The 27,380-nt window shown below is 35.6% G+C and overlaps 1 protein-coding gene across 1 annotated transcript in view; it reads left to right on the top strand.

Moving 5' to 3' along the window:
• Window positions 1–27,380, top strand: part of dtn (transmembrane protein 132C dtn) — a 691,446-nt gene that overhangs the window by 622,475 nt on the left and 41,591 nt on the right. The window lies entirely within an intron of this gene.

Genomic DNA, 27,380 nt, shown 5'->3' with positions numbered 1-27,380 from the left:
AATCCATTTCAATAAAATGTCTACTATTAGGCTCCTAGAAATGAAATGTGTTTCCTGAATCTTTAAGTTGTGTGTAAATGTTGTCCCCTCAATACAACTTGTGTGTATGGTGAATGGGCCGACCATACAATTTTCAAAAGAACTTTAAATAATTTAAGCTGATGCTTCTGCTTTATTATCTAATATATATATAAAGCATAAATGCAATCTGAGCCCTGTACAACAGTAGAACTTCAACTGGGACACTTAGAAGTAATAAAATTTCATAGAATAGGAAGGCGCAAATTTTATACTTCATATTTTTCTAGGGAGGGGGAGCAAATATTAATTCTTGAGGCCCCGCCATGAAAGATTACTTCCAAGATACGGCGCTTGTGTTCACATATACATTTAGTTTTTAAGAGTTAATTTAAAGTAATAGTTACAAAGAATAGACTAATTTGAACAGAATACCTTTTTCTTGTTTTGTAATGAGTGTTATGTGTTTTGTTTATTATTATTATTATTATTATTATTATTATTATTATTATTATTATTATTATTATTATTATTATTATTATTCACCTCACTTAGATCACCCATCTCAAGTGTGCCACCAAGGAACGAGGATCATGATGCATATCTCATCATTGAAATTTCAAGATTACGGAAATAGTAAATGTAACCTAATTGGCCGTTTAAAAGATTGTATAAATACTGTAATTTATATAAGAAAAGTATAATTTATGTAAGAAAAGTAGGTAGTGTACGACAGTGGAGGAGGTGTAGTTCTTAGATGAGAAACTTGAGTAAATTTAAAAGTGATATGATTTTCGGGCAGTTATGTCAGTAATACTATGTAGTATTCTATATTATATATACGTACATACATACATACATACATACATACATACATATATATATATATATATATATATATATATATATATATATATATATATATATATATATATATATATACTCGTATAATAGTAGACTGTAATCTTATAGAGAGAGAAATACGGGAGATGTCCTAAAAGTAAGGTATTTGGCAATAATCAGTTATCATATTGTACATAAACCAAGCGCATTGTGTGTTACATTCAACACTTTCTCTGCCAAGATATTCGCTAAGACGATAGAGACATTGTGAAATAAGCTTGTTGATGACACTTTCGTAAAATGTAGGATCCTAACTGATTATATGTTTGTAGGGTTCCTCAAGGATCGAGGATGGGATAGGCAACCCTGGGTTTGTGAAAGTTTAATATTTGTGTGTGTGAAAAAAAGGGCGTAATCCTTTACTATATGAGTTTGAGCAACCTATTTTTTTTAAAAGCCTATTGATCAAATAAAGAACATGTATTCAGTTTATTGCACTTTGCCGTTGGGACATGAAGTCCCGAGTTTACTTCTCAGTGGGGAAACATTGAAAGTATCATCCAGTGTTCCCAGATTGGGCTACAAGTAGTTTGTTGGATGATTTTTAAATGCCCTTGTTACTAAAATTTCAAATTGGGTGACAGGCTACTTTTTAGGCTACTTTTAATTATATGCAAGCTATAACTCTTAAGAAACGCTACTTTTTCATTTTTATATATATGAAATCACGAATTATTAATTTTATATAATATAATAAAAGTTCTAACATATGGTGAAAAAAAAAATCTGCACAAAATTATAATCCGTTTGCCACACTGAACATCCGCAATTTTATTGTGTTCTCTGATTGTTAAACAAGAATGACATTTGAACTTTAATGTACAAACACATTTACGCCGTATCTGCTGGCCTTGCGACAATTGCAGGGAACTTTTTGCAAGGATGACACGAAACACGATGTATCAATGTCATTCAAGTATCTACGGATCCGTCAGATAAGACCTGCAACGGATGTAGGCTGATACCTGTAATTATTGGCATACACTTGTCTCTTTAAATTTGCTCAGAAGTCCTCAATAGGCCGAAGTTGAGGAAGCGACAGCTGGCTAAATCTGGCCGAAACACTACATTCTCTCCACGATGATAAGTGTTGATAAACTGTTTAACTTTCGGCAGACAGAACTTCACATAACGTTCAGTGTTTAGCGCAAGACCGGTGGTGAAAAACTGCGGTTTATAGAGTCCCTTTTCACTCATCGCAAGCCATAGCAACACCTTTCGTGGATATTTTGATTTCGGAGGAAATCGCACTGAATCAGGCATATATCACCAGTTCCTAGATCGTAGTACGATTTTGGTTGCCACTCGTGACCGTCTAATGTAAAATAGGTCTCATCATCCATGATGCACAGTACGTCATTTGTACCAGTGAACGTTTTGGTGACCAGAGTTCTTAACGTTGTTTCTGAATCACAATTTGTTGTTCCGTAACCTTCGGCATAGTTTTTCGTTTACGTCTGGTAATTCCTATTTTCTGTAAAGCATCCTTCACTGTATTTTTATCACCGTGAAATTTCCTACCAAGCTCTCGGTACGATTTTGCCACCTTACCTGCGGTAGCTCGTCGAAGTTGTCTCAACACTTTGGGATTACTTAAAGTCGATTTCCGTCCATTGCTGACCTTCCTTTCCACGTTCATACCCTTCTCTATTTTCGACACAATATTATAGACCGTTCGTCTTGAATATCCCACACTCTAGAAGTGTTTCACAAGATCTGACTTTTTAACATTCGGATTGTCTTTCCAATATTGCACGATTATTTTACGACGCTGTTCCTCATTTAACGCCAAACTCATTTTGTTGTGCGTCATTCTTTTGCTGCACTTTCTAATGCACGACAGATACACTAATCTTCCTGCATAGCTCATATCGTGTGCCACGGTCCACTGTTGCCAGAGTTTTGCAGTGTTGCAAATTTTGTGCAGATTTTTTTCACCATACGTTATTTGTTGAGTATTCTATTCACAATGAACAACAGTTTTACTAAAAACCAACGTGTTCCATACTAGTTCAATTCTTGTTTTAGTACTTTTTTAATATCCATATCTGACAACACTAGACTTTTGCTAAGTTTTCGCTGTTGTAATATCACTGACTGTGCTGCTGTCTCAGTTGATGCCTGGGCATAATAGTTATGCGGAGCTATGTAGATATGATCATCACAAATATAATTGTGTTCCTGTATTGTCCATATTAACATAATGAGTAGGGCAAACCAAAAGCATAAAAAGCATAATAGCAATTTACACATATGGTTGGTACCTTAAACATGGTTGTGGTTGTCTAAGGGTCCAGAAGAAACCAATTTTAAAAACATAATAAAGCATAATTTTAGAAAATAAGTCATAAAGCATAATTTAAAATATATAGCACAATTCTTGAAAAATTCTGTTTAACTGTAAGTTTAACATAGATACTGTATTAATATTTTTTAAAACCAATATTTACAACACAAAATCATTGAGAACATAACAATGCAACAAGGAAAAAACTCATTTTTATTCCTGTAAACTTCTTCTCTGTGTAATCCTTTGATGTGGAGAAAAAAAGTAAAAGAAGAAGAAAACTTTCCGCCAACAATGAATAGTATACAAGAACTACACACTGTACTGTTATGTGTACCTCTTGAACTTGAGCACTTTCTGTACTCTTTGGTGGCATCTTTTACTTTCTCTTTCTGTATATACGCACCTCTAAGGTGCACACAAGTGATAAAAAAAAAAAAAACTGACTCGAGCAGATATCTCTTTGCAGTGCATTAAGGTGGATGTTGTCGGTGCTATGCTAAACGCTGCTTAAATAGTGCGGCGTTGCCAGGTAGTGTCGAGTATTTCCTGGTGCCAGATAATAGACAAAGTAATTATGGAATTTTGCTTGGATACTTACTGGAGAAACTAGTTTTCGACCCTTACCGCAAGTCACAGCTAAGTTCCGATTCTCGAACTGCAACGCTAGAATCCAGGAATTATACGTACAAATTTGGCAACAACGCATTACGGTGTTCTGCGCAAGTTTCATCTCAAAATCTATTTCCTTAAATGTAAATTAATATTTAAATAAAATGTGAAACATAACGCGAAAAACGGTCAAACAATATATCTATTTCGTAATAAGATCGTTACTTTAAAGTACTTTACACATTCAAATAAACATTTCATAAAATTGAGCACTTCTAGTAAGATCTAACACAAGTGCCATCTTGTGTGTGCTCATTGTAAAACGAATCAAATATTTTATTTCATTTGTTACCTTTTTCGATATCAGAAGACACAACCAAATGAATCAGTGTCTTGTGTTGTAGCTGAAACATAATTCTATCTTATAGTACAATATTTATAATATGTAACGTTTCATTGCACAGTAGTTAAGGGAATGAACTAAAATATGTACTGACTTCCGGGTGGTGGTCCACCTTAAGTAGAAAAATCATTAAATATGAAAGAAATTGGTTGCATAAAATATTAATAAATAGATCAAGATATTTAGAATATTTAGTAAATATTATACATTATACATGATTAATGTAAAACAATGATTGACATTAACAATAAAGCGTAATTTGAAAAAATAAAGGATAATTAAACAAGAAAATAAAGCATAATGTGGGTTGCTCTAATAATGAATAAGTAGAGTCCTCATTTTAATACTTCTAACATTCATGGCTCCCAGATAAAGAATTCAGAAACTGAATATTAAAGAAAGTGAGGAATAAGAGCCAATAAACGTACTGTAAACGTTGTAAAGTGTATTTCAAAGCCCACAAAACTGACTTAAGCAAACATGTCTCCTTGAAAATCAGGAAAGGCGCCCATTTTATACTATCACCGTATGCCAAGTTCATTGCAAACTGCAATTCTATTGCAGCTGATGTAATATGGCGTTTTCTCTAACTACTACTGCCAACAATCCGAAACTGTGGTCACCGCCAGACCATTACCAACCCAGATATCTGACAATTTTTATGTTTGGGCTACAAATTAATTCAAATCCGCTACTTTTGGAGCACAACCTCGCTACTTTTTAATCTTCAGATCTGGCAGTGCTGGTTTCACCTTAACCTGTAAGACAGGTCTCCAATAGTCTCGGTGCTGAAAAAAGACGCTAAACCTCGAGAGAAGAACCCATCACACTTATAAAACAGTTAATTTTCATAGCAATCATATTTCTAACGTTAGGAAACTCTTTATTTAACAGCATTGGGATAGCATCATATTTTGCGATTGATTTGGTGTAGTTTTGTTGAAAATTTTACGACGAAGTAAAAAGCTTGTTTCTTTCTTTTTTTTTTTTTTTTTTTTTGAAAGAAAAAGAGAAAATGCAATTTTTGAGTAAGTTTTCATTATTTTATATATTTTTTAAACTAAAACAAAAAGTTCAAAAGCTACATTAGAGAGAGTAGAATGTGACTAGCTCGCTTTAATTACTCAGAAAGGGGGCTTCTCGTAATCGAGTTACAGATGTTCCTGTGAAGTGGGCTAAAAAAGAAAAAAAAAGTTGAAACAATATACGCAATTTGTGGTTTCTGCTTTCCTTTGTACAAGCTCTTAATTAGTTTGTTTTTGTTTAGTTTCGTTGTCAGCGGAAGGGAATCACGAATCTTCTTCGAAATTAATTACGCACTGCTTTGTAATTACTGTGTTTCTTTTAAATTTTGGTTTATGTCTACTCTAGAAAATATTGAGTATTCGTTAGTTGATACCAATAAATGTACCTGTTCTCTAAACAATGCAATCCTCTGTCGAGTGCAAAGATGCAAAACTCATGTCGTACATAAATATGCACTTAATTCTAATAGCCTTAAATTCTCTAAACATGGATATCTAATTTGGATAGCTCTGATCCAGTGGCGTATTTAGGGGAGGGGCTCCCTTCCCAAAATAAATTTGTTAGTATTTCGTATTTCACGTACAACAATAACCCTTCTTACCATTTCTAAGAATTTCATTGACCTTCCATTTTTTTATGCTCTTTGTTCAGAAATAATACTTTATTTGTCAAATTTCATTCCATGTGAGAACTGCGTTCCTTTTCTCTTTCTTTCGTCCATTCTATTCTTCTGTTTCTTTTTCTTAGTTGTTTCTTTCGTTTCTCCTATCATACTTTCGACCGTTGTTAGTTGTGATTCAAGTCGGTCGTAGTCAGTAACACCAAAACAAAGGACAGCTGATAAGCGAAACTGGTGTTCCAGACCAACCTGCACGGATATCAACACAACGGGACTTTAGTTATTATAGCAGAGGAATATTTACATCCTTTAGTTATAAAGAAAGGTAAATGTTTCAATTAAAGAAAATCAAGAGAGGGAATAAGTAGCCCGGGAAATTAGGTAAGCCAAGAAGAATCTTTCTTTTTCTTCTATGGATAGAATAAAAGGTTAGATTCACTGTTAAATATTTGTATCATATCACATAAGATTCACCAGTCTGCAATTCTTGCCATTAAAACTTCAATTTGTGCATAAATTTAAATACATTATATTTAATTCTCAAACTCAGATGGGCAATTGCCCCCCTGCTTCCCCGAGCCCCACGGAAAAAATCCTGAAATCGCTACTGTTCTGCTCTAAAGAGGTTCGAACAAGTAGCGATACCACGTGTAGACGATATGAAAGAGTTTAGTTTGTATGGCGTGATATTTTGACAATTAATGCTAAAACTAGAAATGGTAGTAGATTTCTAGAGGTGCTAATAATAATAATAATAATAATAATAATAATAATAATAATAATAATAATAATAATAATAATAATAATAATAATAATAATAATAATAATAATAATAAAATTGTTAGACAGTAAAGGGAAGCACGCGAAATGTACATTAATGAATGAATGTTTACCATAAGAATTATAAAGGTAACCAACAAAATTCTGTCGCATTTTCACCTACACCTTTTGAACATCCATATGACAGCTAAGACGTACTTAACACGACCAAAAAATAGTACCATCAGCATCGATGACCTTCTGCCAACGTTCTGGAAGGCCATAGATTCCATCGCAATAGAACTTGGTGGGCCATGAAGCGAAGAAGGTATTAAGTGCATTTTGCACCTCTACTAGGTATTTGAACTGGCGTCTTCTAAGGTGACTGTCCAAGGAAAGGAACAGGTGATAATCGGACGGTTCAATGTCCGGGCAGTATGGCGGATGCAATAATGTTTCCCATCCAAGGCGCAGAATGGTGTAACGGGTCATCCTAGCCACTGGGGCTTAGCGTTGTCCGGTAACAGGAGGACCCCTTTGCGATTCCGAGTTTTGAATTTTTCTTGAACACGGCTCAACTGCTGACAGTACACAGTTGCATTGATGCTCTGACCAGCTGGTAGCAGTTTTCGATGCACGATGCCGCGAGCATTCCACCAAACACACAGGAGGACCTTTTTCTGGTGCAGTGCTGGTTTTGGCTGTTTTGGAACCGGTTCATGGGATACTAACCAATAATGATGGCGCCGTGGAGTTTTGTACAGGACCCACTTCTAATCACATGTCAACATCCTGTCCAAAAATGGATCCTCCCTCAGACGAGACAGCAAAGAAACACAGATATCGGTTCAGGTTGCTTTCTGGCCCGGAGTCAAATCATGCGGGACAGATCGACCCAACTTGTAGTGCTTTCAAAGTTAATGGAGGGGCTGCCGAATGGATTCTCCACTTACACTGAATTGTAGTCCCAGTGCCCCACATGTCTGGCCACCGTTCGCCTCAATTGGTGCTTGAAGATCTTCATTTTGTACATGTGTTGATCTTCTGGCACGTGGTGCGTCTTCGAGTGTTTCGTCACCATCCTTACAGTTGTTAAACCAGCGCTGCACTGTCCATGTAGTCATTACACCCTCACCAAAGGCCTGGCATATCTTCTGCCCCGCTACAGCGGCGTTTGACCCCTAGCAAACACGTCCTTATGACGCGTGTGGAGGTCCCATGTTCACTCTGTCATTACGCAAGTTCACGGTGTAACTGAACTGCTAGAACCAGGTAGTATGTTGAATAGATCCACACAAATAACTGACCTTCGGCTATCTCCATTCTCATTCGACTGACGGTGTGAGGGCCAATTGAACACAATCCTCCACAAAAAGCGATAGAACTTTCTTGGTTACTTTTAAAAATATATATATAAATATTTTTGCCTAAATATTTATGAAACCTACAACTCGTAATCTTTTAATGGTTGCATATTATCAAGTTACACGAAACATGTAGCCACCATGAAAATCACCGTTACCAATATAAATGTTAACTGATTGACTCCACCAGTGAACTCGGCCGAGAGAATCGTTTTAGTAATCTATTTGCACAAGACTGAACTAAAAAAATCGCTTTTGTTCAAGAGTTACCGTGTAGAATAACGGACGGACGTCTACTAAGATTATAATCTTATAAAAATACTAGAGTTATCTTTGTAACATTACACAATCTTATAAGTTCCAAATAGAGTTATTCTAATAACATTACAATCTTATAAGACTACTAGCGTGATCCTAATAACATTACAATCTTATAAGGCCACTAGCGTTATCCTAATAACTTTACAATGTTATAACGGCACTAGCGTTATCTTAATAACTTTACAATCTTATAACGGCACTAGCGTTATCTTAATAACATTACAATCTTGTAACGGCACTAGCGTTATCCTAATAACATAACAATCTTATAACGGCACTAACGTTATCCTAATAACATTATAATCTTATACGGCCCACCAGTGTGCTCCTAGTAAAAAAGCAATAATTGGCTGCTTTTATAAATTTTCTTTGAAATTGTTAAGGAAATCGTTAGCCGTATTAAATGCATAATTGACTGCATATACTGCCTTTTATTTTTTCTTATTAAATCAGCATAATTAGATCTGTCTGAGCAAAAGTAGTCTTAAAGAGTCCCAATCTTTCACCGGCAGTAAGAACTTCAAACAGAAAACTCCAATCAATTATTCTATTCGATTGCACCCGTCTTTTAAATTTACACGCATAAATTCACTGAAAAAAAGAGAGAAAGAAGCATTTCAAGCTTTTTTTTTTTTTGGTGCTTTCGATTTTCTGTAAATAATCTTTGCTGAAGAGGCCGATAATTTACTGGCTTCGAAGAGTTGTACAATTTCATTGAACACGTTTCTCTTTTTCAATGAAAGGATTAACGGAAAATAAATGCTGGAAGAATATTTCCTGTGAATACTTTTTTTTTTCTATATAGCGTTCCAATTTGTCGTTTTTTTTTCAGCTGCAAGTCATTTTTTTTTTTTTTTAATATTCCGAACTATCGTATAGGAAATCTTGTAAAACGACAGCGTCCGTCCGCCAGTCAATATGTCGGCTGATATCAGAGCAAAAATGGTAAGGTATACTGTAAACAAATGTATATTTTTGATTTTGCCTTCGCCTTTATCACTCTAATGAAGCCGAAAAATTACATGAATCAATAAATAAACAATCTGTATTATCCCATCTGTATTTATTACTGGAAACGATGTACACTGACAAGCCAGAATATTATGACCACCTCCCTGTTTTCTTTTAGGACATTAGGAATGCGTTTTGGCATGCAAGCAATGAGACTTTATTGGGGTGGAGAGATTTCAGGAAGAAGGGAATTCATGTTGAAACGCATAATTGCAGTCGATGAAACATGAGCGCGTCCATATGAACCAGAACTCAAGCGAAAGTCCAGTGAATGGCGTTTTCCTGGGTCAAAGCGGAAACGCCAGTTTCGACAAAACCCTTCACCAACAAAAGTCATTGTCATTCTTTCGAATGACTGTCAAGATATTCGTGTGTGTCATCTAGTGCGTGAGGGAAACACTGTAAATGTACATAATTACAGGTATTTTTAGTGTCACAGTTGTCTAGTGCATTACGTACTAAATGCCCGGAACTTTTGAACAACACAATCATCCTACACAATAACGCAACAACGCACACAGCAGATAGTGCTAAGTTTCCTTAATAATGGTGGGGACGGAAAGTTCTTCCACACCCGCCATTTTCTCTTGATCCTAGTCCCTGTGATTATGATCTGATCCCCAAAGAAAAACAACCAATTGCGTGGGAAACGTTTTGCTAATAAACAAGCCATTATGACAGCATTTCGACGTGAACCGCTTCACATAAAGTAGATAGTGTTTAATGCCTTTTTCATTGCTGTCAAGAGACCGTCAATGAACTTGGAGACTACTTCGAAGGTTGCTAAACATCCAGGGTAACTTGCGAGACCTCTACTGTGTACTATTGTAAAGTCTGTATAAATATTTTCATGTAACCTCTGATTATACGATTTTATCCGGTTGCTTGTGTTTTGCTTGTTCCCCAAGAAGGTCTCCTTGATTCAACTTTCCTTTGATAAGGCCATTCGATGGTCCATGTCATAAGCTTTTCAAGGTGCATCTTCGGTCTGTCCTGTTGTGTCCCATTCGATTTATACATAACTTTTCAGATGTCAGTTAAAGTCACTATGGGGACGTTGATACTAGCACCATTAACAATCGATGTAATTTCATAATTGGTTCGTAGAGTAATGCTAATGGTTCCAACTTATTGTGCGACGTTGCCACATAGTGAAATTTTGATTCCCTATAGCGGCTGAAGGAGGCCCCGGAGGGTATACCGTCATGTAGCATTTTCGCTTTGTTTTGACCTGAAAAATGCCGCTCTGCTGTCTGTGTGCGCCATTTTTACAACATTTGATATACATATACATCCATATATATAATGGCGTACCCTCCGGGGTATCCTTCAATCGCTATAGGGAATCAAAATTTCACCATGTAGCAACGCTGTAGATTAACTTTGGAATCATTAGTGTTGTTGTACAGATCCATCAGGCGGTTGCATCGATTGTTACGCCAATAAGTGGTGCTAGTGTTGGCCTCCATCGCTTGTAACTAACTATCATTTGGAAAGAATCGAGGTAACTATTTGATGGATTGATAGATATTCTCTGAGGTTTATCTGCGACGTTGCCACATAGTGCAATTCATATCTCGAGACGGAGACTTGAAAAGTATACAATTCAATATATTTTTCGCTTTATTTTGACTTGTGGAATAGTGCTCTGTAGTCCATGGACGCCATTTTTATTTAGAACACCCTATATCTTATCTAATCTTATCTTTGAACAGTATTAAGCTACCTGTAAACAAAAATTAATTTAGGATTTAGTAATGATCTCATACCTCATTAACTATACTGTGTATACATACATACATACATACTGTATGCCATTTTGCTAATTCTAATGTCATATTGAAAAGGTTAAGAAAGTATGCTTCATTGATTACCCTGATGAATCACTCCCTATATTCCTAATGGAAAGTGAAACCGTTCCCACAATGCAACAAAAGTGACTCTGCGACACTACCGGCTAGAGTTGTTAGTAACTGCATTGTCTGCTACTGGCAGTAGCTAAGTGTATCATTGGCTAATTCTATCCGATTCACGCGCTCTGAATGATTTGATTCGTTCTTGAGTGGCGGCGCCAGTCTCCACAGTATCAGCGGGAAGAGCAAAGCTGAAATCTCTTATACTATATTATTACTTTATGGTATGAGTTTCATCTTAATATCTGGGGTGGCTACCGTTCAGCATCAATTTTTAGGTTTACAAAATATAATAATAATAATAATAATAATAATAATAATAATAATAATAATAATAATAATAATAATAATAATAATAATAATAATAATAATAATAATAATTTTGGTTGATTTCTGGAAACCTGCGCGTAACATTTTATTCTCATCCATATAACTGGTTCAGCTCTATTAAGTATATCGAATGGCATATGTATTTTCTTTTGACTTTTTTTTTTTTTTTTTTTGTTAAACGTGAATAATATTGTAGAATCATTCCTGTACATTTGAATATCTATTTCGCGTTAGTTGCATTAAATTTCAATATATTCATTTTATATGTATTTTTTAAAGTCAATTATGTAACTTTTTTTTGAAAAAAAAAAACAAGGATTCCCCATATCTCATTTCTTTTCTTGCTTTGAAAGCTCATTGTTCTGGTATGAGACATCAAAATCAAAGTCCCGGAGAAAGTGAATGAAGAAAAGAAAAAGAAAAGAAAAGAAAATGGCCAGGTTCTAAAACTTTACACGAAGCTCATTTTTATTGAGTTACGATCACTTTTTACGAGTGTTTTACAACCGAAAGCAGTAACGAAAAGAATGGGAGACAGACGTTTGAAGCGAGAAGAGGTAATCGGAGCGTGTGATGTAAAGATTCATGAGATGCAATATATATATTCATTGAGATGTTGCTTATCATTTTGATAGCTTTTCTTCCCTTCTTCTTCTTCTGATACAAGAAACTATTATTTTCCAACTCCGTATCCCGTGTATCCGAGAACAGAACTTCATAACACTCTCAATATAAAGTTAACCTTATTAATATGAGGCCTCTAAAACAGGAGCGACATGTACGCCAATTGTGAGTTTCGGATGCGAAGACTTAAACAATACTGCTGGTATTCGAACTGAAACGCAACTCGTATCCGCGATGTACGAACCAATGGTACTTTCAGTCATAAATAAAGTTACCGTTCCGGTTTCAAGGCTCTTGTCCTGGTGTCTCGTCTGTTTATATTTTGTTCCAGTTTCAGTCTTGATAATCTTTTACCCCGCCTTTTTGAATGCCCTCATTATATATATATATATATATATATATATATATATATATATATATATATATATATATATATATATAGATAGATAGATAGATAGATAGATAGATAGATAGATAGATAGATAGATAGATAGATAGATAGATAGATAGATAGATAGATAGATATAAGTGACTATGTGACTTAATAAATCTTGAACCATCAGACTCATCTCGATCAAATTTGCAACATAGATGAGGTTCGGGCTTAGAGTGTTTTTTTTTTAGCATTTCACTTTGAAGGTGCAACTTAGGGGATGGGGAGGAGAGATATATATTTAAAAATTATCGAAAATGACCGATATTAGTGTCAAATCTATAGTTTTCGGGGTCGCTGAGATATACAGTGACATCTGCGATGCGGTTTAAACCCAAATTTAGCCCCGAAAACGTGGACAGGGGAGGGGAGGGGGCGATATGTAAAAGTGATCAAAAACAACCGGTATTAGTGTCGAATCCATAATTTTCGGGGTCGCTGAGACGAACAATGACACACCCGGTGTCATTTAAATCCAAATTCAGCCTTATTGGTACTCCTAGGGGGGGATTACATGTAAAAATGATTGAAAATGACCGATATCAATGTCGAATCCATGTTTCCGGGCTCGCTGAGATGAACAGTGACACTTCCGATGCCGTTTAAATCCAAATTTAGCCCACAATACTAATATTTAATTTTTATTTATAAAGATTACTTATTATTATCTGGTTTTTTAATATATTCTATATAGATATATATTCTATCTAATATGCGGTTACCTTCTTAACCATTATTATGGATACATCCAATAGAATGAAATGAAACCGGATCTTGTGTTGGTAAGATGTGTTGGTAAGATACTTTCTACCAATAAAAAGAGTAGAAGTAAATTTCTCACTAAAGTTCCGGTTTGGAAGATTTAATTCCCATCAGAGTTTTATGATTTGAAATAGTGGAAATGCAACGATCCTAATCATAGATGAAAGATACTGAAGATACTGACACTGAAACTTCAAATGGACAAATTGGTGCATACTTCCATACTATTCTAGAAGCCTCATGAGCACCACATTGTACTTGTTCGATTTTATTTTATTTTTAGTATAGTGTCTTAGCAATGAGGCTATATGAAATGTGGACTTACATGAGCTCTCATTGGGAATCGAACCTGGGTCTCCCACACCAAAAGCGAGTACGCTAACCTCTTAGCCACGAAAGAGCTTGTTGTCATTGTTGATACACAAAGGATACAAATTTCACTTCACTAGCATAGTTTTACTCTCATTTATTTCCCTCTTTCTGCGTTTTTTTTTTTCAATCGTAGGGAAGATTTACAATACACATTCCAGCTGTGAATCGAGAACTATAAAGTTAACCAAGAAACCAAGAAACCCATCGACCAAAACTTGTAATGCTTCCCAATTTGATGGAGGTGCTGTCAAATTGTTTCAATACTCGCACTGTATTGTAATCCCAGTTCCTCACATGTCTGGCCACTGTTCACCTCAATTGCTGCCTAAGATCTTCATTTTGTACATGTGTTGGTCTTTCGGCATGTGGTGCGTCTTCGAGTGTTTTCGTCACTGTCCTTAAACTTGTTAAACCACCGCTGCACTGTCCGCGTAGTCGCGACACCCTCACCAAAGGCCTGGCATATCTTCTGCCCCGCTGCAGTTGTGTTTGACCCCAGTTTGAACTCACAGCATACACGTCCTTATGACGCTCTATGGAGGTCCCATGTTTACTCTGTTCACTCTTACGCAAGTTCACGGTGTAACTTAACTGCCACAACCAGGTAGTATGTTGAATAGATCCACACAAACAACTGACCTTCGCCTATCTCAATTCGCATTCAACTCACGGTATGAGGGCCAATTGATCACAGACCTCCACAGAAAGTGTCAGAAATTTCTTTGTTACCTTTATAGGAACCGATTTAAAAGGTTATAGTAGAGTAGGGTATGGTAGAGAGGAGTAGAGTCGGGTTAGTTTAGGACTAGGGAAATTTGAACTAATTCTGTTAAAAAAAATAAAAATTAAATAAAATAACGCATGCAATTTCTAGTGTCTCAAGGATACCAGCTGAAGCGGGCATTGTAAAGTTCACCCAAAATCTTTTTCCTTTCACTGTTAGAGTTGGTGGGCAATCTTCCTAGTTCGAGATAGATATTTTAATCATTTGTATTAACTCCGTTGTCGAGAGTATAACGTGGGTATTTATGTAGGGGTTGGCGATAAATGTTTGTCAGGTAACAATAGTTTTGTAGAAGAAGAGGAAGTCTGGGTATAGATGCTGCGAAAATAACACAGCAGCAGGATCAACAGATTCCAACACACAAAAAATACTCAAATGTAAGTTACCTTCTTATACAACAATTTTTTTTTAAAATGTGGCTTTCGCTGTAAGATACACTTTGTTATGGATAAAAATTAACCAATTTTAAAAACCATGTGATAGAGCACTTACTTCTGGTATGTGTTGTCCCTGATTCGATCCCCGGCCAAGTAAGTTTGTGGTGAACAACATCGTGTCCGTGGTTTTCTCGGGGTATTCCTGTTTCCTTCCACACTATCATTCCACCGATTCTACTATTATAATTCACTTACCTTAATCCTCCGTCCCCTAGGCATTAAACTGAAAGATTTCATTTCATACAAAAATCATGTATATGTTTGACGCACTAAGTATTTTACGAAATTTTACAACAATAAACTGGAACAAGTGAACATCGCGGTTTCTAATTAATATTGAGAACTTAGTCTGATAATTAAAAGAAAACATATGAAATTAAATTCATTTACGCAGAAGAATACAGTGACATGAAATCAAACGAAATTGTCGGCAAATAATCTTGTATTGCGGCGTGCATATTTGCGGATCCCAAACGTTTCAGATATCCTCTGATCTGATTGGTCGTTGCCCTTGTACTATATAGATCCACAGCTAATGTAGTAGTAGTTGTAGTAGTAGTAGTAGGAACGGGTTAGAAGCCCCGCAGGGGTTGTTTGGGCTCTGTTCTCGACATCAAATTGGCAAGAATGCTGAAACGTTTGGGATCGGCAAAAATGCTTGCGGCGTTAGAAGGTTTTCCATCAAATATAAAACTACCTTTGTCCAATTCTTACTCAGTCACAAAGAATAAATGAGAATTTATTACACCAATGAAAATTACAATATTTAAAATTAGGTCTTGGTAAATTTCAAAAAAGTATGAATTCCAAGCCATAGGGTGTAAAAAGAAAAATGGAAAGAAAATCATATTATTCAAGTACTTAAACTGAGATAGTACACAGAACTATCATCGGGTGAATTGTATATAAAATTCACAAATCACAAGATAGTTACTCTTGCTCTTGGTGTTGGTAGGAGAGAGGGGTAATATGTAAAGTACTACGTATATAGTTCCTCAATATTATTTAACACTTTCGATACTTGGGGTTTTGAGTAACAAAATCCTGTGTCCAGGAGAAAATGACGGTTATTTTTAAGAAATCATATCTTCCTAAGTTTTTATCCTAACGGTTGAAACTTTCAGAAATGAAAGACATAGTACCAGTCTACTAAAATAACGGTTATTTTGAGAAATCATATCTTCCTAACTTTTTATCCTAACGGTTGAAACTTTCAGAAATGAAAGAGAAAGTATCAGTCTACTAGAAGATGCCGGTTTCTGTTACAAGACATACGAGAATAATCATTGCAAACGATAACTTTATTTTCTGCAAAGTAATAATAATGCTCGAGTGTTGTGAATGATAATGATACACCTGCTTTAATTCTCTTCTACAATGTCTGAAAGATATTCTTGAATCAGGTTTGCCAGTAGATAATTCACAAAGCATTCAAAATTATTTTTTCAAATAAAAGAGCATAAAAAATTCATTTTTGGTTGGAGGACGCGGTGGCTCAGTGGTAGAGCGTTCACCTCTGGTGTTTGGGGTCCTTGGTTCGATCCTAGCTCGCGTCGTGTGGACTTTGTGGTGGACAAACACCGTGCTCGTGGGTTTTCTCGGGGTTCTCCCGTTTCCTCCCACTTTCTTCATTCCATCATTTCACTCACCTCTCATTATCACCGTCTCCTTTAGCCTAACCGGCATAACCGTGGGACGTTAAATTTAAAAGATTTCATTTCATATTTTAAATTTTTAATGGCCGTGTCATTCCCAAAAGTGTTAACAAAAGAGTTTAGGAACAGTCTACTAAAAATCATTTATAACAACGAATGACATGGTCCCTTTTCGATTTTTTTAAAAAATACTTATTGGCATTAACACTGATTAGATGGACAAAAACTTAACTGTGTATTTATATCTCAATAATGTACTATTGTAATATACGTATGCAGCAAACATGAAAACTAATAATAAAGCATTGAAAAAATAAAGAAGATAATACAAATAATAACAGATCCGGTGGGAAAAGCAAATAAATAAATAAATAAATAAAAAGTAAAAAGACTAATTAAAAAGAGGAAAGAACAAGGAAAACAGATGAAACAAAAGAAAAAACAGGTACTAGTAGTGAATTTTATGAAGGCGTGTGTAAAAAAAAAAAAAATAACACTCCTTCATATGAAGGAAATTATCTATGTAATCTGCGAAAGATCTATCGTGTAATAGGTAGACTAAGAAGGTGATTTGGTGTTCTTGGTGGAATGAAGATAATTTATTAAGGAAGCGCCATAATGGTGTAATTTGTAAGGAACAGAATTTTGTTACGAAGCGGTAGTTGATAAATGTAAGATCTGAGAATTGTTTGATGCAACGTATAAACTAAAGATTGGGGCGTTGGTTAATCATGTAATTACCAATTTTCAGTTCCTGCGGATAACGAAATAGTTTACATATGTTAATTAAGCATTAAGCTCGTGTTATTATATCATCTTATTTCGAGATCTATCTTGCCCCATATTCTCTTCTATTTTGACTTCAAACAGAGCATTAACCCATTCTGAATGTCATAATTAGTAGATAAATAGTCCTTGTAAATACTCTGTGGTTTCAGAATGTTTCTTCTTTAGTTTCTTTCTCTTAGACTTGCGACGTTCCTTTTCTTATCTGTTGACGATACACACAAGATTCTGTACAAGTCTAAAAAAGAATGCAGTTGCTGTCTCTTCATCTTCGTTACTCTCCTGATCTTTTATCTGCACAGCACAATCCTCCAGATTTCCAAATTAAAGGTTCTGATGAAGCATTTCTTTACTTCCATGAATTATATATTGTGCAAGTGCGGATCCTCAGTTCTGTTAGCTCAGATGTTAGTCTATAATTTATCAGTAAATTATAGTAAATTCTCAAATAAGAGAATCTAGGTGGGGATGAGAACTCACAACTCACACGCAACTGTTATAATGAAAGGTTATGCCTTAGTGCATAAATGAAATTCAACCATTTCAAATTGATAAAATACCAACTAGATTAGGTAGAAGGTAAAAGAGGGAGAGAAGAAGGGATTTAACTAAAGGGATAGGAATGAGCACTTGCCTTAATTACTCTTAATCCTAGTTGACATCGTGGTCGCGATGAATGATAAGTAGCCTCTTCGAAATAATGTTCCACTTTCTGGCTAACAATGAAGTAACAAAATAGAGTTGACGACTGGATTCTTACCCCGTCAAATTGCCAGGAGCGATTAATGGATCACTGAAGTAGCTCGATGATAATAGCTAGATGATGGCCTGGTTTCCCTCATGAGCTGTTTCTGCTGCAATGAACTTTCAGCGCTTCAAAGTCCGGGAAGGTGACCTGGAAATGGCTTCTGCTTCCTAATTGAACTAGACTGTTCTCCTGCTTCTGTCGCACATTTTACTTCTGATCCACGATTACCCACTTGAAGCGTGTCTCCAATAGTTTTGTTAAGAAAGGCTATTGACATTGAAGATCATTCAACTATGAGGCTTATTCAATCTAAAGGAAAGTGGCATGATGGAAAAGGAATACTAGTCTTTCATTTATTGGCCAATTTACACAATGACAAGGTGAATATATTATCCTACAAATATTTGTCTGACAGTGTATATCTATAGTCGAATGTTTTATGAAACTGAATTAATGAATTAAATAAGATTCAAAATAATTCGATTTTAATAATTATTTAAATAGTCCAATAAATTGTATTTGTAATACTTTTTAGTTTGTCCACAATATAGCAGGTTCTGTACATCCTTGTGAACTACTGCTTAATATGTAAGTGAGTATGGGCTTCGTACTGAAAAGATGTCTGGAGAGTAAAAAAATTTAACGATTGTACCCTGACTGTGACGGATATTATGATGAAAATAAACAGGAGTGACTGTTATTATAATGAAAATAAACAGGAGTAACGGATATTATAATGAAAATAAACAGGATTAACGGATATTATAATGAAAATAAACAGAAGTGACGGTTATTATAATGAAAATAAACAGGAGTAACAGATATTATAATGAAATAAACCGAAGTGACGGGTATTACAATGAAAATAAACAGGATTGACGGATATTATAATGAAAATATACAGGATTAACGGATATTATAATGAAAATAAACAGGATAAACGGATATTATAATGAAATAAACCGGAGTGACGAATATTATAATGATTATAAACAGGATTTATTGGTATTATAATGAAAATAAACAGGATTGATGGATATTATAATGAAAATAAACAGGAGTAACGGATATTATAATGAAAATAAACAGAACTGATGGATATTATAATGAAAATAAATAGGAATGACGAATATTATAATGAAAATAAGCAGAAGTGATGAATATTAAAATGAAAGTAAACAGAAGTGACAGATATTATAATGAAAATAAGCAATAGTGACAGGTATTATAATGAAAATAAAGCCATTAAAGTGTCAGTGTCAGTGCGCTGGACAATGTACTGTGACGAAATGCCGAGTAACATGGAAGGGAATTGATTAAGATAAGTGGTTGCAGAGTCGAGTTGGAGAGACCTTCATCCAGCAATATTTTTACAGTACATATCCGTTAATTGGTATCCGTTTCTTCCTGTAAAATGCTTTCTTCGTTTCAAGTATTCGTGTTATTATCTCTTGCTCTTCTTTCGTCAAAATATGAGCATTAATTAAACTTCCCAAAGTTCTAGCATTAAAAAGTAAAAATTAAATAAAGAAAATGGAATATTTCGTTTAACATCACGATTATACACCGAGGCTAAAGGAGACGGTGATGGTGAGAAATGAATGAAATGGTGAAATGAATAAAGTCGTAGGAAACGGAGGAATCCCGAGAAAACCCACACACACAGTGATTGTCCACCAAAAAGCTCACTTAGTGCGAGCTGGGATCGAACCAGAGACCCCACACACCAGAGGTGAACGCTTTACCATTAAGCTATCGCGGCCCCGCTAAAATTAAAAAGTAGTACCGTACAATATATGTATTATATAAGGATTGTCACATCCCGCATGTTAAAATACTGGACAATAAAAATTTTTTAAAAAAATTATTAACAATTTTACAGAATTTCCTTGAATACACCAAATTCATTATTCTAATAGTTTTCTATACATTATTTCACTTATTGAAACTGAAATAAAATTAGTCAATTAACCATCAAAACAATTTTTCATAAGTTGAAACTAATAATACGAATTAAATTCTAACATTCATTTACATGGTCCAACATCTACAGTAGAACTAGATAACGAAAGTTTTCAATTATACTGCTCGAAATCACTAACTGACATTCTATGCAAATCTTCTATAAGGGGAATGAATGGTTCCTATCAATAACATGGACAGATATTGACAGATTTTGGATGTATTGAAATCTTTTTAGAACAACAACATGTGTTAATACAATGGATAGAGACAATACAGGCATACCTGTAAGTGAAGTTGCATATTCATTGCTTAACTAAATGTTCAAATATTGTTGCCATTTATCGATGTCTAGTGAAAGCAGGAAGTTCTTGGTATTATTCAGTTCAAAATCTTTTGTTGTTACTAATTTTGTCGAGGATTTTGAAGCTTAAAATACATAAAATGATAATCATGCCTGTTGTGCTGTATCGTCAGGCCCGTATCCACGGGGGGAGGGAGGGCTAGTGAGGCCGGGCCCTCCCTAAACTTTGGCGGGCCCCCTAAAAGTTTTACGGTAGGCTTCCAAATGAACTATAATATGGTGATTAAGTATAATATGATTGGGTCGGGCCTCCCTAACATCAAAAGCCCCCCCCCTAAATTTTTGGGCTGACTACGGGCCTGTGTATGGTTGCGAAATACGGTCGCTTACTCTGAGGAAAGAACGTAGACTGAAAGTATTTGAGAATAAAATCAAGTCCTCAGACGAATATTCGGACCCAAAATGAATAGGAATGAGGAATGGCAGAAACTTCATAATGAGAAACTACGTAATTTATACAGTTTAGCTAACATTGTTAGGGACATCAAGTCTAGGAGGCTTAGGTGGGCAGGTCATATAGCGAGAATGGCAGAAAGTAGGAACGCTATCAAAGTTTTAACTGAAATCCCAATCGGAAAACGACCATTAGGAAGACCTAGACGCAGATGGGAGGATAATATTAAGCTGGATCTCACAGGATAGGAATACAAAGTAGAAATTGGATCCAGTTGGCTAAGGATAGAAATCAATCAATAGAGAGCTTTTGATCCTCCGGGTTCCATAGGCCATAGAGTTACTTAGATTATTAGCGTTTTACGACAAAAATTTCCAAAGAGTTGAGTTGATTTTGAGTTTAACGTCCCGTTCAGCAGCGAGGTTATATGAGACGTGGACCTACTGATTAACGTGGAATCTGAACCACTTGAGCTCCCGCCGGGAATCGAACCCGGATCTCCCGCGCCAAAGGCTATGTCCAAAGACGAGACATATACCGTTCGATAGATCTGATTGCGCTGAACAATATGATATGGTTGAGCATGAATTTTCATATATAGTTTTCAAGAAAATCGAGAAAAATGATTTTTTGTATATCTAAAAATTAATGCTGTACTGTAACAACGCCATCTATGAAGACGAAATTAATACTAAAGAATTTCCTCATCAAACTTTTCATTATGACAGTAGCAAGATGACTGTACATAGTATGGTTAATGAGACAGAGTCCAAAATTTTGATTAACTAAAGTTTTAATTTTCGTTCAACTATAATATTGTTGAAAGATGATAAATATATATCAGTCGATACACAATATCAAACTATAGAGAGTAATGTGCTTAAGGGTAAATGTCGTGCGTAGTTTTCGAGAAAAAACGAACTTTTATGTCACGAAAACAAATTTTAATGCCACTAAAAACGAATTTTAATGCCACTAAAAATGAATTTTTATGGCGCTAAAACGAATTTTTATGGCACTAAAACAAATTTTATGACATTAAAAACGAATTTTTATGGCGCTAAAAAACTAATTTTTCTGGCACTAGAAATGAATTCTTATAGCGCTAAAAAGAATTTTTATGACGCTAAAAAACTAATTTTTATGGCTAAAATTAATTTTTATGGCGCTATAAAACGAAAATTTATGCCGCTAGAAACGAATTCTTATAGCGCTATAAAGATTTTTTATGATGCTAAAAAACGAACTTTTATGATGCTAAAATTGGAAAGCCAAAAGCCTTCGTTGCCAAATAATAATTGAAAGTTTGTACTCTACTGACGCAGATTGTTTATGTATTTATTACATATTCCCAAGACTAATGTACACTCATGTCCAAAATGATTGTCGCATATCTATAACTGTCTTCTTGTAAGAATATAATTTAATAATGATTTTGCAGGGTACTTTTAATACGGATACTATGTGTATAATCGGGAAATGTATAGTTGTGGTAAATTCTATAGGAAAATAATTATAAATACGAAAATTTGAATGAGTGAAACAAATGTTACTAAATGGACAAGAAAGTTTTATTTTCGTTTTATTGTTCTTATTTACTGTCCTTTTGACATGAAATTTTCCATATACATGTTTTTGCCGATTACACACATACTAGCATTATAAGAAATACCGAGTGAATTTATTATCAAATTATATTTCTACAACAACATATTTATAGACATGCGACAATAATTTTGGACATGAATGTACATTTTCTTAAATAATGAGTATCGAATGTTGTGCCCGCCACTTCACATGTGAATACTCTCAGTGAGCTAAAAACCCAGGTTGGTCCGTCTGCAGCGTCTGTTCTTTATTTCTTCAGACTCAACTAACCATAATTAATGAAAACTGAAATCTCCAAAATTGCGAATAACTGCAACTACTCTCGGTAAACTTTCTGAGCACCTACGCTCAAGAAAAGAGATGATACTAGAATTATAGCCGGGTTAATTTTCATGCATGGGTTCTCACAGCATTAGGAGCTTTCGTAGATAATCTATCATATTACGTAACTTCTAGCAGAAGAATGGTGCCTTTAAAAGTGGTCTTAGCAACCGCTGCCCTTCTGTTCTTGCTATCTTGTTTCCAATGGGAATGAAATGAATACTCTGGAAAAGAGTTTTCCTCGTTCATCTTTCACTAAAGATTAAAACAGAGGGCGCTGTAACCAACGCTATACTGCCTACATCCAGAAAAAGAAGTATCTTTAAAAAGAGTAAATAAATTACTTATATTTCAGAAGTTTACTTTTTAAATCTCGTTATTTTACCTGTGTTTCCTTTCAAGCCGTTCGCCTGCAAAAAGGTTTCCTCTTCCATCAACAAAAGCAGAGAGAAAACGAGCCAATTAAAATGTCTGTCGCTCATTAACCAGCTTAAGATGTAACTAATGGTTTCAAACTACGTATGTTCTTTATCTTTTTTTCTTGTGCTCTGACAAATAACAAAAGTACTTAAGGTGGGAGTTTGAAAACTCACCCAACTGTCAAAAGCCCGTAACGTATATACAGTAGTCCAATTCTAATTGAATGGACATTTCCTTTCTGACCAAAAGTTTTAATTTAATCATTTCATCGTGTCTAACTAGTCTTCAATATAGCGATTACCAAGATACGTAGAAAAATATTTCTTAGTTACCGAGATACAAAGCTTCGAACAATGCAAAAACCTTTTCACCAAATTTTTATAATCATTTACTTCTATTAATTATCTGTCTCTCTTAACCTACAGGGCATATACATTTCCTCCCACAATCACATTCCATCATTCCTTTAATAATCATTCACTTCCATTAATCATCCATCTCTCTCAGCCTACATACCATAAACGTTTCCTGCCACATTCACATTCCACCCATTTCTTTAATAATAATTCACTTCCATTAATCATCCACCTCTCTTAGCCTACAGACCATAAACGTTTCCTGTCACAATCACATTCCATCCATTTCTTTAATAATAATTCACTTCCATTAATCATCCACCTCTCTTAGCCTACAGACCATAAACGTTTCCTGTCACAATCACATTCCATCCATTTCTTTAATAATAATTCACTTCCATTAATCATCCACCTCTCTTAGCCTACAGACCATAAACGTTTCCTGTCACAATCACATTCCATCCATTTCTTTAATAAGCATTCACTTCCATTAATCATCCATCTCTCTTAGCGTACAGGGCATAAACATTTTCTCTACATGTGCGAGTTCTATGAAAGGTAGGTTGTTGAAGTTTATGGACGAAATGTGTGACCTGAAAGAATGTTAATATTACTGCGAATAAAAGAAATCTAGAAAATTAGAAGTATACAGAGGTGATCGTATTTTTAGTGCTGATCAAGTGTGTAAGTTTCCAATCGTTGGCAATCCAATGACTGAAGTTTTATCTTTACATTGTCCCGTCCAAAAGTTTTTTTTTGGGGGGGGGGGCTTCATTCTTTTTTAAAAAGTTTGTCATCACTGTTTTGTACGATTGTCATCACTGTTTTGTTCTTTCGTCAAAATACTTTCCAGATATTTGAAATGGTCGACCTCTTCAAGTATTCTTTGTTCTACTCTGACCCGTAAGGACGAATTTCCACGTGATGTTCTCATGATTTTTCGATGTTGATTCTCATTCCATTTAGTTTCCCGGTGTCAACTACTTTGTCAATCATCTCCTGTAGTCCTTCTTCGATTCTAGCTATAATAACCAACTGTATCATCTGCATACCTGATCTTGTTAATGATCTGCCCTCCAATCTTGAAATCTCCAATTCCCGTTAATGTTTCCTTCATTAACCATTCACTATAAATGTTGAATAATTGGGGCGACAAACTACATCCTTGTCTGACTCCTCTTCCAATCTTCACACTATTGGATTCTCCTTCATTCAAGCGCATCTTGACTCGTTGTCCCATGTAAGGTTGCGAATGAGCCGTCGGTCTCTCCAGTTGACTCCTATTTCTTTAAGTATTTGCAAAAGTTTCGTCCAATTGACTCTGTCGAAAGATTTTTGCCAGTCTATGAAGCCCAAACACAACTCTTCCTGCATATCCAGAACTCGTTCTGAGATAATTCTCATCGATCCAATGGCATTGGCATTTCTGTTGCCTTTTCCTTTCCGGAATCCGAACTGATCTTCCTCCAACATTTCTTCTATCTTATTTTCCAGTCGTCTGTTCAGTATACGCTCAATTATCTTTCCAGTGTGGGAAATAAGCCTAATAGTTCTATGATCGCTGCACTTCTTTGCTTCCTTTTTCTTGGGTAATACAATCATTGTAACATCAAGAAAATCCTTTGGCCATTCTCCACTCAGGTAATCTTGTTAATAATTGAAGTCGGTACTTTCAATGCATTGTTTCCTAATTCCTTAAGCAAATCTGCTGATATGTTGTCGTCTCCAATGGCTTTCCTCCTTCGCATGTTCTTGATGGCTTGTACTACTTCACTTTTCAATATACTGAGTCCTTTTTCATCATCATCCATCTCTTCCTCTGCTTCAAACGCAATATTTTTGGGGCGGTTCTTCTGGTCATATAGATCTTTTATGTATTCCTCCCAAACTCTAAGAATTCTTTGATGGTCAGTGACTACATGACCTTGTTGATCTTCGATTCCAAATGTGCGTATGCATTTGTTAGCTTTCCCTTCTAATTCTTGTACTTTCTGATACATTAGATCATACCTGCTGCGCCGTTTAAGTTCCACTCTCCATACTTCTTAGTCGCTCTAAGTTCCATTTTCGGTTTCTCCTCCCACTTTTCTTGATTGTCTTTAACCAGGTTTGCACTTCCGCCATTAGAAGGTTGTGATCCGAATCGATATCCGCTCCCGGTAGTGTCTTCACGTCTTGTACACTATTCCTGAAACGTTGCTTCACAAGAATGTAATCGATTTGGTAGCGTTTCTTATGCCTTGGACTTTTCACGTGTACAGCTTGGTTCTTCTTTTCCTAAACCACGTGTTCGTCACCACCATATCATTTTGCCTACAGAAGTGGACAAGCATTTGGTCCCGTTCGTTTGTTCTACCTAGTCCAAATGTTCCTACTACCTTATTTGCAGCTCCTTCTCCTACTACGCTGTTAAAGTCTCCCATTACTATGGCGTTGACCTTACTTCTTCCCTCCTGATGCAATATGTTGCTAATTTCATCATACAGTACTTCTACTTCATTGTCATCATTTTGCTTGTTGTAATATATACTTGCATTACCACAATATCCACTGGTTTTGCACTTAGTTTTACAAACATCAAGCGGTCACTGCAGCGTTCCACTTTGGTTACACTTCTTGCTACTTCGTTCTTCATTGTTATCGCGACACCATTCTTAACGCCACCCGAATAGAATATTATGTAATTTCCCGTTACTGTCTCACTTTTTCCTGGCCATCTCACTTCACTTAAGGCCACTATGTTCACTTTACATTTGTCCATTTCCACTTTTAAATTTTCAAGTTTCTCCACACATCGTAAAGTTCGTGCGTTCAAGGTTCTTATATTGAAATGGAAGCTATTATTATTATTATTATTATTATTATTATTATTATTATTATTATTAGTAGTAGTAGTAGTAGTAGTAGTAGTAGTAGTAGTAGTAGTAATAGTAGTAGTAGTAGTTATTTCTTCCTCTAATGATTTTTTCCGGAGTAATCCCCACCCGAATATCCGAACGGGGGACTATTTTATCTCCGGATTTTTTTTTTTTTTCATCTCAGGAACAACTATCATTATATTTGTTTTCCTCCTTCGTCCTTCTGGGAAAAAAGATAATGTACTAGTATTCCCATTTCCTTTCCACATCTCCATGCCGTTGACCACTTGGTGGTTCACCCGCCTTTTAGGATAGTTTCCCCCTCCTAAGAGCAAGAAGGTGCCGTGACCTCCACCCGCTCATCCGCCCTCCGAAAAGGCCGTTGACACTTGATAGAGGCTGATTCCTTATCCCGGTAGTCAGTCGGTCCCCACTTACGTTAGCCGCCTACGACGTTGTTCGCTTTCTCCCGCGAGGAGGTGTAGGTTGGGATTTTCCCTTCGTTTAGGATGAGACCCAAAGGCTTTTCTCAAACCTCTCCAGTACTATTAGAAAGCTGGATGAGAATTTAATATAGAAGACGAAAAAATTACAAAAGTTTCATAATAATAGTAAAGGTGATTAGAGTAAGAGTAAACGCCCTCCAAGTGTATTTCATTTAACTAGTCACTTAGCGAGTAAACACCCTTCTGAGTATGCACGACTCAGAAAATCCTGGCACCCAGGCGTATTTAGGGGGGCTTCCGGGCTTAAGCGTCCCCCTGAAATTTCATTTACTATATTAAAGTAAATGAAATATCTTGCAAAATTTTCACATTTCCAGGAATGAAGTTAGCAAAGCTCCCCCCCCCCCCAAAAAAATTCGTAAATATGCCACTGTTGGCACCATACCGATCCCTGTGCGCTCCACTTGTTTTATTGTGAATATAA

Source organism: Thermobia domestica, chromosome 9 (genome assembly GCF_964235325.1).
Source record: "Thermobia domestica chromosome 9, izTheDome1.hap1.1, whole genome shotgun sequence".
Taxonomy (NCBI): Eukaryota; Metazoa; Arthropoda; class Insecta; order Zygentoma; family Lepismatidae; genus Thermobia; species Thermobia domestica.
Note: the sequence above shows the minus strand (reverse complement) of the source record. Positions and strands in the feature narration are given on the sequence as shown.